We start from the raw sequence: 13,693 nt of genomic DNA on the forward strand, positions 1-13,693 counted from the left end.
TTCAACATTCTTCAAGTCAATTTAACCTCTTTATTTAGCTTCACGTTCCTTTTTGCTATTTAAAAAAAAGCCTAGAAGTTTCCTTCAGCTCTTGCAATGTCTTTCCCTGTCATTTCAAAGCTCAGGTTTCGAAGCAGTGGATATTAATTGCCAGATTTCAGGAAGGTCCCCTGCTTCTGTTTGAAGGAGACAGCTTTGACAATCTGAGCTGTTTCCTGCTCTGGTTTGACCTGGTTTCCAGTTTTTAATAACAGGATCTGCACACCTTTTTGACCACTGACACCTTTACAAGATTTCTCAGAAGAATGGCTTGTTTGATCATTTTCAGCAATGTTAACAATCCTATATATCATCCCTAAATTCCCTTGGACCAGCTTAAGTTTTTTTAACCTCATTTTTATGTTTATTATACACACCACTGCTGAGGATGAATCAAAGAATCATAGAATTAGAAGAGAGCTCCAGGGTCATCCAGTCCAAACCCCTGCAGAATGCAGGAAATGGCCACAAGAGTCTAGCATCTACACAATCCTTTCCATCCACCTATTTACAATTTGCCTAAATTCACAGAATTTTCCGTCAGATGGCTATCTAGCCTCTGCTGAAAAGCTTCCAAAGAAGGAGAACCTACCACCTCTCGAGGAAACCTGTTCCACTGAGGAACCGCTCTAACTGTGAGGAACTTCTTCCGGATGTTTATCTGAAAATGCTTTGGAATTAATTTCATCCTGTTTGTTCTGGTCCGACTCTCTGGGGCAACAGAAAACAACTCTGCTCCATCCTCTATGTGACAACCCTTCAAGTACTTGAAGATGGCTATCATATCACAGTTATCTTCTCTCCAGGTGAAACAGACCAAGCTCCCTCAACCTTTCCTCATATAACTTGGTCTCCAAACCCCTCACCTTTTTTGTTACCCTCCTCTGGACGCACTCCAGTTTGTTTACTTCCTTCCTCAACTGTGGTGCCGAAGACTGAACACAGTACTCTAAAGTGGTACTATCACCTTCCACAATCTGGTCACTATATAAATATAAAGTACACATGTATAGTATAAAGTACACATGTAGCTGCTGACAATACAAGTCCTCTACAGCAGGGGTAGTCAACCTGTGGTCTTCCAGATGTTCATGGATTACAATTCCCATGAGCCCCTGCCAGCAATCGCTGGCAGGGGCTCATGGGAATTGTAGTCCATGAACATCTGGATGACCACAGGTTGACTACCCCTGCTCTACAGCAGAGCTCTTCAACCCAAAATGGAAAGTTGCCCCTGAAAGTTGCCCTTGTGCTCATCTGCCTGCTGCCGCAGAGAAGGAGGCAGGGAATACAGTCCAACTTGAGAAGTCACATCACATTTGGGTGACACTCTAGGAATCCCCTCCAAAAAAAATCTGAATGTACCACAGAGATGTGGGAAGGTCCTTAGAGTGTCAACTGGAAGTCAAATCACTTCCAGGTCAAGGGCAAATCCACTCCAAAAATATACTGCGGGGACAGGCATAGGTTTAACAGCCCTGGGTCTCAAGTCGCTATTAGACTTCCATGTTTGTTGCTGGTTTGAAGGAGGGCCTGGTGCTAGTAAGCACAAGAGTGACATGCTCCAATTCAGGCAAAGGTGAGAGGAGCAGTACAATGGCAAAGGGGAGGGGGATGCTTAAAGAAGGATTCTTTTCTTCCTTTGGCTTGTTCATTACTATTCTGGCAAGTGTGCACCACAATTCTCTTCCACAATGATCTGTTTTGGCCATTCAGAAACCTAGATGGTGGTGAAAAGTGGCATCAAGTCACAGCTGACTTATGGCGACCCCACAAGGCAAGGAGGTTTGCCATTACCTGCCTTTGCATCACATCCTGGTGTTCCTTGGAGGTCTCCCATCCAAATACTGGCCAGGGCTGACCCTGCTTAGCTTCCGACATCTGACGAGATCAAACTAGCCAATGCAGTTAATGATCAGAATTCATCATTTCCAACATGCTGCAGATGTTCCACCTACCTCAGAATCCTTCCGGCTTTCATTTTTAAAACCCAAAAGATACATAGGCTTCCTACGTCTCTAACAGGAAGCATGCTGGAAGCATGCTGGGTTCTATAGAGTAGCCAAGGCCTCACAAGATTTCTTCTCACTTCCCTCACCTCTCCGTTTCATCATCTCTCTGCTATTCAGTTGACACTCTCCTCCCAATGCTGGTCACCTGCCCCTATCTTTTTCCTCCAGCTTTGAAAAAAACCATGGCAACAACAGCACAGAACTGTGGATACTCCCCCAACCCTGTTTCGAGAACACCCCGGATCTGCCACATCCTAGCACACCTCAAGGGTTGCCCACCTTTTAAAATCCTTTGGAACAGTAACGTGAGGTGACGGATGGACGCAACCGGAATATGGCCGCCGTAGGAGGTGAAGCCATACCCGAAATGTCAGAGAGCAAGATCGGGCAGTAATCTAGCAGTAATTCTTCAAGGTTTCAGGCTGCTGTTTGACAAGATGCCTTTTAAAATGAAGGTTTCCTTGCATACACACAGTTTTCCTGCGGTCGTTTAGTCTGGGGCAGTTGTGCTGTCAACCAGGGGTAGTCAACCTGTGGTCTTCCAGATGTCCATGGACTACAATTCCCATAAGCCCCTGCCAGCAAACGCTGTCAGGGGCTCATGAGAATTGTAGTCCATGGACATCTGGAGGACCACAGGTTGACTACCCCTCAGCACCTGCCAAAGCAGCTTTTTAAAAAAATCCACTCAGTCAGCTCTCCAGGGGCCTGTCAAAAGCCCTGCTGAGCAGATGCCTTTCTGCAAACACTTGGCAGGGGCCAGGGAAGATCGCAGTGGTGCCCATAGTCACCATATTGTGGACCCCCAGTACACATCCTAATGCTCAGTTTGTGTTTCCAACATGTGCATCTCTTTGTGCATTGTCCACTGTTCTGACCTTGACATCAGGGAAGTCATCAATCTGGCTCCCCCTCTTCCTGTCACATGACTGTGTGGTCACATTACTGCAGCTTAGCAAACCTCGGGGCACCACAGGGTGCCTTTTGTGGGGAGAGGAAGGTGATTGTCAGCTGCCTTGCAACTCCTAAGAGCAGTAGAGAAAAGCAGGGTATTAAAACCTACTCTTCTTCATAACATCTGTTTCGTGGAGGTATCTACTCCTCCTTCCCAGGCTTCTAACAGTGCCCACTATCAGATTCCAATTTCCACTGTGCTACGCAATTTTTCCAGGTAACCATGGTGAGGATGAAATGGGGGACAGGAAAGCAATGTTGTAAAACAGCGGTAGTCATGGCTAACAGCCCCTGCGGGAGCTTCATAAATTTCTGTAACCCCCTTAAAGAATCAACAAACCTCGGTGGCCACAACACCGACCACAACACCCTGGGGCAGTGAATTCCACAAGTTAGTAGTATGTTGTGCGATGAAATACTGCCTTGTGTCTGACCTGAATCTACCATTGTTCCCCCAGCATTCCTAGAGTGGAGGAAATGTTTTTTTTTTCTATTCACTTTCTCTTATGCATCATAGCATGTAAAATTGTGCATGTACTTCCGACGATGTGCTGAACATTCCAAATCCTCTGATTGGCCAAATCCTCAGTGGGGGATATGCACCCAATACAGAGAGGACACTCTCTCACTCAGGGCCAATTAGCAGTCTTCCTTCCCTTTCCCCTTCCCCTTCTCCTCCTCCTCCCTCTCCTTCCTGTCTGCTACTTACCAAGGCAGGAGAAGAGTCAGTCCCGCACCAGGCAGGACAATGAAAGTAAGCCAGGACAGCAGGTGGAGGCTAGCCCGGGCATCCCTGCTTGCCAACTGGGCCACTCCTGCCAGAGAAAGGGGGGGCTGACTATGGACAACACTGCCTGTGTTGTTCTTGTCATGGCTCTGCCTCCTGCATGCAGGACCACAGGGGGTGTGGCCCAGCCATGCTCAGTGACACCACAGGCTGAGGGCCAGCCCTGGCAGCCCTGCTTGCTGGCTGGGCAGATCTGGTCCTGCCACTCCATCTCACCTGAAAGACCTTTGCCTAGCAACCTGATTAATCAATGAGCTGAGCCGAGATGAAAGGTACCAAATAATACCACAGTGCAGTCCTCTAGGAATTCCGTAAGCCTCAATCATATTGTTCCTTAGTTGCTATTTCTCTACTCTGCAAAGCCCCAACTGTTTCAGCCTTTCTTTGTAAGGCACACGTTTGCAACGTAAATCAACACACACCTAAAGAAGCCACAACATATGAGCCCAAAGAATATGTACTACTCGCTGTTGCATTCCCGCATACCCTTCATCCTCCTTAGCTCCGCACTGACCTGTTGTTGATGATGGAAGGTAGCAATAGTTCCCTGCAGACCTTTTCACTGCTGGTGCTGATAGGGCAGAAAACAGTTTTCAGTGCTATTCTAAGCGGCTTTAACAATCTCAGCTTTTCAAGGTTCCTTCATCAGAAATGTGAACGTGTGCCACCCACCCACCTGCTCTTCACCCACAAAGCAGCATTTTTATGAATCCAAGGCCAATTATACTTTCTTCCTCTCTTTTATGTTTGCTCTCTCTTCTCTAGACACACCTAGTATCCAAAGAGGCTCATATTATCATGCATGGGGTGAGTCTTAGCCAGCAGGCCACAGGGACAGCTGCTCTAGGCCTCGTGCTAAATGTCAGGATTGTTGCTGAACCCTGCCATGAGTTAGCATGAGTTTCTCCATCTTTGTTTACCTTGTCTTTTCTCTGCTTTGTTCTTGGGGCCCTATGTAACCCAAGGCCCATATATTATGCTTGCATGCCTGAAACTGAAACTATGTTGCTGTATCCTGTTATCACAGGGAGCTGTGAATTATTTGTCTTTTGAACCTCCCGGCTGGGTCTGCCTTTTGTTACCATAACATCTTATCTTGTCCGGAGACGACCAAGGACGTGTGAGTTGTAACACTATAGTTTATGGCACCTGGTGCCTCCTTTCCCCCTCCTCTGGGAACTTTCAAGTTTTAGGCTTTCTTTAATAAAGAAGCTTGTTGTGAGTTCTTGCAACGCTTGACATTAAGTCAAATCTCACAACACCTTTCGCCTGCCAACATGCAGGACGAAGGCAACCACTATGGTGAGCAGGATGAGGACCTGTACGGGGATTACACTCAAGACGAGCTGGCTGCATCAGGCTCGTTTAGGTCGGGGATGGCAAGAGCCTTGAGTGAAGCGACCCCTGGGCCCTCCGAGTTCCTGGAGAGACACATCACCGAGCGCAGGCGGCTGTCGAAGTACGACCACCTGACCGGGGATGAGCTGTGGCCAGACAAACTGCCCGCGGGGGTCCCAGACCGTGGAATGGCGGTGACCCTGGAGGTGCAGGAGCTGCAGCAGAAGATCAGCCAGGTGACCGACTGGCTGCACGCGGTGTCAGGAGAGCTGGCACCGGAATTGCAGCGCGAGGCGAGGTGCCTTTTGCGGGAGCTGCAGGCGGACACCCGAGGGCCAAGCGGTCGACGGTCGGGGGGGCATCCGACTCTGCGAGAGCGCAGGGTGGCGGCTGAAGGCACCGCGGCCGGAGCCGAAACCGCGGCCCTGGCAGCAGCGAAAGCAGCAGCGCACTTCCCAGACGAGGAGGACGACTACGGTGACCTAGCAGGCGCCGCAGCCAGACGGAGAGAAGAACCCCCGGCGGGGGCTCGAAGGGAGGTCCAGGCCGGGGCCGACGGAGCCGGAGCAGCGCAAGCGGCGGCGGCGGGCGGCGCGGCGGCGGCGGCGGGCGGCGCAGCGGCCGCTGCCGGCGGGGCGGCGGCGGCGGCCGGCACCGCAGGGGTTGCGGTGGCAGCAGGAGCGGCTGCGGGAGTGGGGCGCGGGGTGCATCAGCGTCCCCGAGGAGCGAGGCTGCTGGAGGATTGGGGCCCTGGCCGACTGCCCCCGCATCTCCGTGGAGTTGAAATGCGAAGTACTTATAAATTTAAGGCTCGCTTCTCGGGAGACTCGGCGGCTTTCCCGTGCTTCCTGGTCCACCTCCAAGCCTACATGATGGACATGGGCTTTACGTTCCGAGACGACGCCGAACGTATCCGGTTTGTGGGGGAGTGCTTGGAGGGAAAGGCTGCGAAGTGGTTTATAGATCTCTACCGCTACAACCCGAGGGCGATGCGAAACTACAACCACTTCATCAGAACCATGCGCCTGATGTATGTGGACCCGTTCGAGAGGGAGACGGCCCACGCCCAATGGAAATGGCAGCCAGCTTGGTGACCACAGATGCTGCCGGCTTCACCCCACCCAAGACAGCAGAGGTTTCCCTCACCTCATGTGGGGTAAGGACCACCCCTTGGGTGAACCCCATTGGTACAAAAGGGGGCCCAGCAGGGGTGGCAGTACCTCTTGGGAACCATCCTGTCCAATGCCCCAGAATCACACTGGTCAGAGGCAGCAATACTGCTTTCCCTTCACTCTTAGAATCATAGAATCATAGAGTTGGAAGGGGCCATTCAGGCCATCTAGTCCAACCCCCTGCTTTACGCAGGATCAGCCTTAAGCATCCTAAAGCATCCAAGAAAAGTGTGTATCCAACCTTTGCTTGAAGACTGCCAGTGAGGGGGAGCTCACCACCTCCTTAGGCAGCCTATTCTATTGCTGAACTACTCTGACTGTGAAAAATTTTTCCTGATATCTAGCCTATATCATTGTACTTGTAGTTTAAACCCATTACTGCGTGTCCTTTCCTCTGCAGCCAACGGAAACAGCATCCTGCCCTCCTCCAAGTGACAACCTTTCAAATACTTAAAGAGGGCTATCATGTCCCCTCTCAACCTCCTTTTCTCCAGGCTGAACATTCCCAAGTCCCTCAACCTATCTTCATAGGGCTTGGTCCCTCTTCTTCCAAGGAGCTTGAGTAAATATTTTCTCTGCTTCTTTACTGTATCCCTAGAACAGCTCTCACCCTCCACTGTGGCCTGGCATTTTGGTCCTGGTGGTAGGCAGAGCTGGCTGCCACTTTCCAGGGGTTGTGAGGGGGGCTGTTTTGTTGGATTTTTCACTCTGGGGGGTGGGGATGGGCATTTCACTTCTGGGGACATGGCAGGGAGGCATGGCCAGCTGACATAAATAACCTCAGGGCTACCTCAAAGTCTGCAATATTTTCTGGGCATTACTCAGTGTCCAAAGATTGAAAAGGCTGCCCACCACCAGCACCCTATAACTATGGTAGTGAGAGGGGTGCTGCCTGTATAAGAACAAAGTTTAAGTCTAAAGACACCTTTAAAACCAACTTTTTAAAATTCATGATGTAAGCTTCCATGCGCATGTACACTTCTTCACAAAAAAACTTATACCTTGAGTAAGTTTTGGTCTTAAAGGTGCTGCTGAATTCAGACTTTGTCCCGTTGCTTCAGACCAACACGGCTGAATCAACTCAATGGCATGTTCTCCTCCTCCTCCAAGGAGACTGAAGTGGTGCCCTTGGTTCCTTCTTTCTTAATTTTTCCTCACAACAACCCTGTGAGGCAGGCCTAGAGGACAGAAATGGTCCCAAGGCCATCCAGAGACTCTTGGGGGGAGATTTTGTATCCATACATAAGTATTCAAGTGTGGGTCCAAAATGCTAATCACGACAGCCCACTGTCTCACGTAGAAGACAGGAAACATAACTCCAGATGACAAGGCTCATGGTGCTTGTGAGATGGGTAGACCATGTAAACAGCAGACCCTGCGGGAGCCTTCCTGCTTGGGAGAGATGAAAGCTACCAATCTCTTTCCTGGTTGCCATTAATGCTGGTATAACGTCCTTCCCGCTGCCAACTTTAGCTCAGCAGGTTTGCTACAAAATTCATTATCAGATACTGCAATCACAGTCACCTTTATTGTGTTCTGCGTTTGCAATAATTAGACCTATAACCGCTGATTTATAAAAATGACAAACACGAGCTCCCAGTAAGGGGGGTGGGTGGGAATGAGCTCTCTTTATTGTACAGCTTGTCACCGAGGCGAGAAACAAGCACAAGGAAATAAGCAGCGAGCAATCATTTGGATTTATGACAAAATTAAAGAATCCCTCCTTCTGGGAACTTTCATTTGGCTCCTCGGCTGCTCGAAAAGAAGTACAAAGCTTTCCAGGAAGAAGGATCCTTGGTTAACACAAAGTTTATTTCCATTTTTCAGTGCTTAGCTATTTTATCCCCCCCAACCCAAAGCAGGCTGAGGGGGGGAGACAGGCCTGAAGTTTGCCACAGAGGATTCTTGGCCTGCAATGTGAGCCCAGCAACGCAACTTGCAACAGCTGAACTAGTTTCGGCCAGGTGATCTGCCTTGGGGGAAACGCTTTGTATGGGCTCATGTATTCATTCTTCATTTCCTTTTTTAAAATGCAAAGCAGCTGCAAAAAAAACAAAACAAAACAAAAAAGCTCCAGGTACGGTGGCATAGGTGCGAGCCAATTGACACCATGTATTGCTGCTTTTCATTCAAGATACGGGACTGCCTTTTCCATTACGACCCCCCAAGAGCCTTACATGTTAGTCAAATAATCTGCTTAGGATCCCTGGGTCCAAGGAAATTAAATTGGCATCAACCAGGACCAGGGCCTTTTTGGCCCTGGCTCTGGCCTGCCAAATGAGATTGGGGACCTGAAGGGCCTGCAAGACAGAGCTGTTCTGCCAGGCCTATGACTGAAGTCTAAAGCAGGGGTAGTCAAACTGCGGCCCTCCAGATGTCCATGGACTACAATTCCCAGGAGCCCCCTGCCAGTGAACGCTGGCAGGGGGCTCCTGGGAATTGTAGTCCATGGACATCTGGAGGGCCGCAGTTTGACTACCCCTGGTCTAAAGCAACAGATAGCTGCAGGCCTCCCTGTCTACAATCCATCCAACTACATGCTATCTGGATGAATTTTATTGCTCCCTCTTTTTCGCTTGGGAAAGGGGGCAGTTTGAAACTGGTTTGATTATTATACATTTAATTATTTTTAAAAAAAAATTAATCTACTGTCCAGTGTTTCATTCTTTATGTATTTTAATCCTTTTTGTAGGCTGTCCTGAGCCTTAGGGGAAAGGTGGTATATAAATGTATAAATAAATGAAAGCTGCAAAAGGCATTATTTTCAGAGCTTCTCTTGTGTGAGAGAGGAAAAGCTACATGACTTGGATAGCCCAGGCAAGCCCAAAATTTTCATATCGTGGAACTTAGATAAGGCCGACCCTGGCAAGTATTGGGATGGGAGACCTCCAAGGATCTGGGTGGTAGTTCCTCCAAGGACCACCAGGGGTCATGACGCAGAAACAGCCAATGGAAAACCACCTCTGAACGTCCCTTGCCTGGCTGCCGGATCTCCTGGCTACAATCCTCGGATCTCCACAATGCTTCCAGCACATCCCCACTACACTCCATGTGTTGCCTTTGTCTTCAGCCAAACAATGGACATGGGATGCCACCTTACCCTAAAACAGTCTTCCTGATTAGCTGCAATTCTCTAGGTTCTCCATAACAGGCTTTCACTACCTGATCCTTTTCCATGGGAGATGCTGTGGGTCACCCATTGGACCTCCTGTGTACAATCTTTGTGCTTAACATTTGTCAGTAGTGCCATGCTTCTGCCTTAAGTATTATTAGCATTTGTTAGATGTGTAGATGTAGGGCCCATGGCCAATTTATTGCTGTAGCTGTTACCTTTCATTTTCTCACCTTCCCTGCCCATCCATCTACTCGCCTCCAGTATGCTGTGTCTATCCTGCCATGCTTTAGCTCTGACAAGGTATTGTCAGGTTAGGTTGCTTGCTCTCAATAAACCTAACCTTTTTCATCCACTCAAAGATTTGTGTTTTTGAGTAATCTGAAGAAACCTCACAACACTAGGTCATGATCTGTTGCCGAAGACCACCTCCCTAGACTTCACAGCTTGTTTTCAAAGCAAGCCCACCATTTGCCATTATTCCTACCAAATCACTCATGTTGCTGATGGTAGAGACAGCCCATAACCCGAAACTTTGGGGAGGGTGCTATAACCTGTTCTAGAAGAAGAAGAAGAGTTGGTTCTTATATGCTGCTTTTCCCTACCCGAAGGAGTCTCAAAGCAGCTTACAGTCGCCTTCCCTTCCTCTCCCCCCCACAGACACCCTGTGGGGTGGGTGAGGCTGATAGAGCCCTGATATCACTGCTTGGTCAGAACAGTTTTATCAGTGCCGTGGTGAGCCCAAGGTCACCCAGCTGGTTGCATGTGAAAAGATGTAACAAAGGTTGCCGGGATGGAGAAGCACAAAAAGGCTGGTTACTTTTCCATCTCTTCACACACACACTTCTTTTTCATCATTTTATTTGTTGTTTATTTATTTATGTTTGGACTTGTATACCGCCACTCCCAGCAAGCTGGCTTGCAGCGGTTCACAACAAATAACAAAACAGATATCCAATATAAAACCACAAAACACTTAATAATAATCCTAAAACTGCTAAACTGCCAGCATTTATATTCCCAGATGTCTTCCCAAAAGCGACGGATTTTGCCCTACACCCATTTAACCTTATTAAATCTGCCCCATCTTTTGTTATAAAAGCCGGCTTTTGTAGTGGTTAAGAGGGGCCAATAAAGGTACTATGACTCTGACTAAGAGCTGCAGGTCTCTAATCTGGAGCACCAAGTTTCATTCCTCATTCCTCTTCCACATGCAGGCAGCTGGGTGCCATTGGGCCAGTCACAGTTCTCTCAGAGCTCTCTCAGCCTTACCTGACTCACAGGGTGTTTGCTGTGATGAGAAGAAGGAAAGGGGATTATAAGCCATTTTGAGACACATGAGGCCTGCCTGGTGACCTTGGGCCAATCACAGTTCTTTCAGAACTGCTTTAGCTTCACCTACCTACCTGACAAGGCATCTGTTGTGCAGAGAAGGAAAGGTAATTTAAAGCTGCTTCGTGACGCCTTCTGGTAGAGAAAAGTGAGGCACCCAGAGCCCAGCTCTTCTTCTTTTTCATTTCAGGTGGGCTACAGACTGCAGTGCTGGGCTTTCATGCCTCCAAATCTTCTCTCCCCCCCCCCTTCTGTTTATTTGTATTGGGCATCTGGTCTGATGAAGAGTTCTGTGCGATTCAAAAGTTTGGTCTCTCTCTTATGATAATTTGGTTTATCCTTTAAAAAACCCCAAAATTTCAGAAGTTAAGCTGGGTTGGTCTTGGTTAGCATTTGGACGAGAGACCCCTGAGGACTACCAGGACTGCTAGGCAGAGGCAGGCAATGGCAAACCAAGCTCTGGCTCTCTTGCCTCAAAACTCCTATGGGGTTGCCACAAACTGACTGCAACCTGACAGCAACAAAAAAAGTTGGTTGGTTGGTTGGTCCTTTCTTGCCGGTTGATGGAAGAACACCAGGTGGCGGCAGCAGTGCATTAGTCAGAGCTCTCCCACTCCCGTCCTGTCACAGAGGAGAGTCACTAGGACAGGCCAGCAGCCCCGGGACAGGAAGGCACAGGAGGGAGGGGCAGTGCTGAGGTCCCAGCAGCCCAGAAAAGCATCCAAAGATGCTAATTCAGGCAAGTGTCGCTGAACGGTTATGTGGTACAGTAATCTGGCAAGCTGAAACAAACAGCAACAATGGATTTCTGGTAGATTCAAATGGGTAGCTGTGTTGGTCTGAAGTAGCACAATAAAATCAGAATCCAGTAGCACCTTTAAGACCGACAAAGATTTATTCAGGGCGTGAGCTCTCATGTCCTGAACACATCTTTGTTGGTCTTAAAGGTGCTACTGCTCTCTGATTTTAATGAATTTCTGGGGCTGTCTACCAATGAAAGAACAACTTTGAGTCAAATGGTTTTATTTAAGACTAGGGGTAAAACCCATTGTATCCAGGAAGGCAACGGGAGCTAGAGCTTGGTGGTGGGAAGAGGAAGGGGAGCGTTGTCCTGCATGCAAAGGCATGGGGATGAAGGGGTGTTTAGTGGGGGCGGGGTTGTGGTGGCATGGAGGCAAATGGGGGCAAAAAGTGTCACTGGCCCCTGCAGGGCTGGAGGGTGGCCTTTCCTGCATCTCAGGAAACTCAGGAAAGTGCAAAGGCCACTCAGTCCATGGAACTTGCAAGGGGAGGCTGGACCCCTTCTCCCACCCCTCACCCTCAGGATCTTTGGAGGGCATAGAGGTTGCGCTGGGTCTCCTAGGGGTGGACAGCAGGTCGAGCCTCTTCCTCCCTGGCTCAAAAAGGTCGAGGTCTCCAATCTTAGAGTAGAAGATCTCTCACTCTGGTGGGTCTAATGCTGCTCTGTAGAAATCCTGTGTACACCCACCTGAGCGACACCCCTTTGTATCAAGCAAGAGTGCATTTCCTGTAACTTCTTGCCTCCCGGAGAAGTGACTAGCACACAACAGGCATCCGTTACTAGCCTTCTGCAAGATCCTGGAGGAAGTAAGAGATAATGTAAGGATCAAAGCTGCCACTCACTTTTAAAGACTGTCTTTATTATAATTATTACATTATCGTTGGTTTTGTGATGCTTCAGTTGGGGTGTAATTTTTATGCATGTCGTCAACATAGAAGAGCAGACTGGAAGGCTGGGAAATCCACATTTGCAAATAAATATTGGTTTACATGCCACTACTATTTGCATGCCGTTATGCCAATGAATAATGCACCAGATAGCTAGACAGTGTAGGGCTATGACTGGGTGACCTGTATTCAAATTTCTCCTCTGCCATTAAGTTCACTGTATAACCTCCCATGCAGCTTCATTTCAGTTGCTCTCTCTCTCTCTCTCTCTCTCTCTCTCTCTCTCTCTCTCTCTCTCTCTCTCTCTCTCTCTCTCTCTCTCTCTCTCTCTCTCTCTCTCTCTCATCTTAATCAGCTTCACAGAGCTGTTGCAAGAATACATGAAAGAGGAGAGGACCCTGCATGCTGCCCTCAACTCCTTTGAGGAAGGGCGGGATTAAGAGCTTGTCCATGAAAGCTCAAGATCTAGCCATAAAAAGCTAGCAAAGCTTCCCCTTCCGGGGAATTAATAGACACCCAGGCTGTTTAACCTTCCGCAAAGGCCTAGTAATATTCCTCGTGCCAGTAAATCCTGACCATTTCCTTATAACCCCGCCTTGTAGCCTTTGGCCATAGGTCACCCTCAGTTGATTTATTCAAATATTTTTACCCTACTTTTCCTCTTGGCTCAGGGCAGCTCACAGTAATCATTTAAACATTATGCATTAAAATCATCATAATAAATAAACCCCACGTATGTCCCTTCCTGCCTTTAGCACTGCGGTTTGGCAATGAACGTGGTAAGCCAAATGAAAATGGCACCCTTGATCATGAACAGAGCTCTTTCCCCATGCTGTTGAGTGGCCAGCATCCAAACACACCTGGAATCAGGGAGCCAGGTACTGCCAGTCAACTCAGAGAGCTGAAGAAGACAAAACTGTACATTGGCACTTTGTGAAATAACACTGTTTTTAAGCACTCTTCTTAAGAGGCCTGAGAACAAGTTATCGGAGAGCCATTCCGCACGGCGGCGGCTACACGGGGCTGTGGAGCTTTATGAGTGCGGGGCTGTGGAGCTTTATGCTTCGCAGCTTTCAGTGTCCGCATAATCTTACCACCCTGATTCTCTCAGATCTCTTGGATGAGAGACTACCAAGCTGATTCCAGGGTTGCTGTGCAGAGGCAAGGAACAGCAAAACAACCTCTGAATGTCTCTTGCCTTGAAAACCCTGTAACAGGGGTAGTCAACCTGTGGTCCCCCAGATGTTCATGGACTACA

Source organism: Paroedura picta, chromosome 13, assembly GCF_049243985.1.
Source record: "Paroedura picta isolate Pp20150507F chromosome 13, Ppicta_v3.0, whole genome shotgun sequence".
Lineage (NCBI taxonomy): Eukaryota > Metazoa > Chordata > Lepidosauria > Squamata > Gekkonidae > Paroedura > Paroedura picta.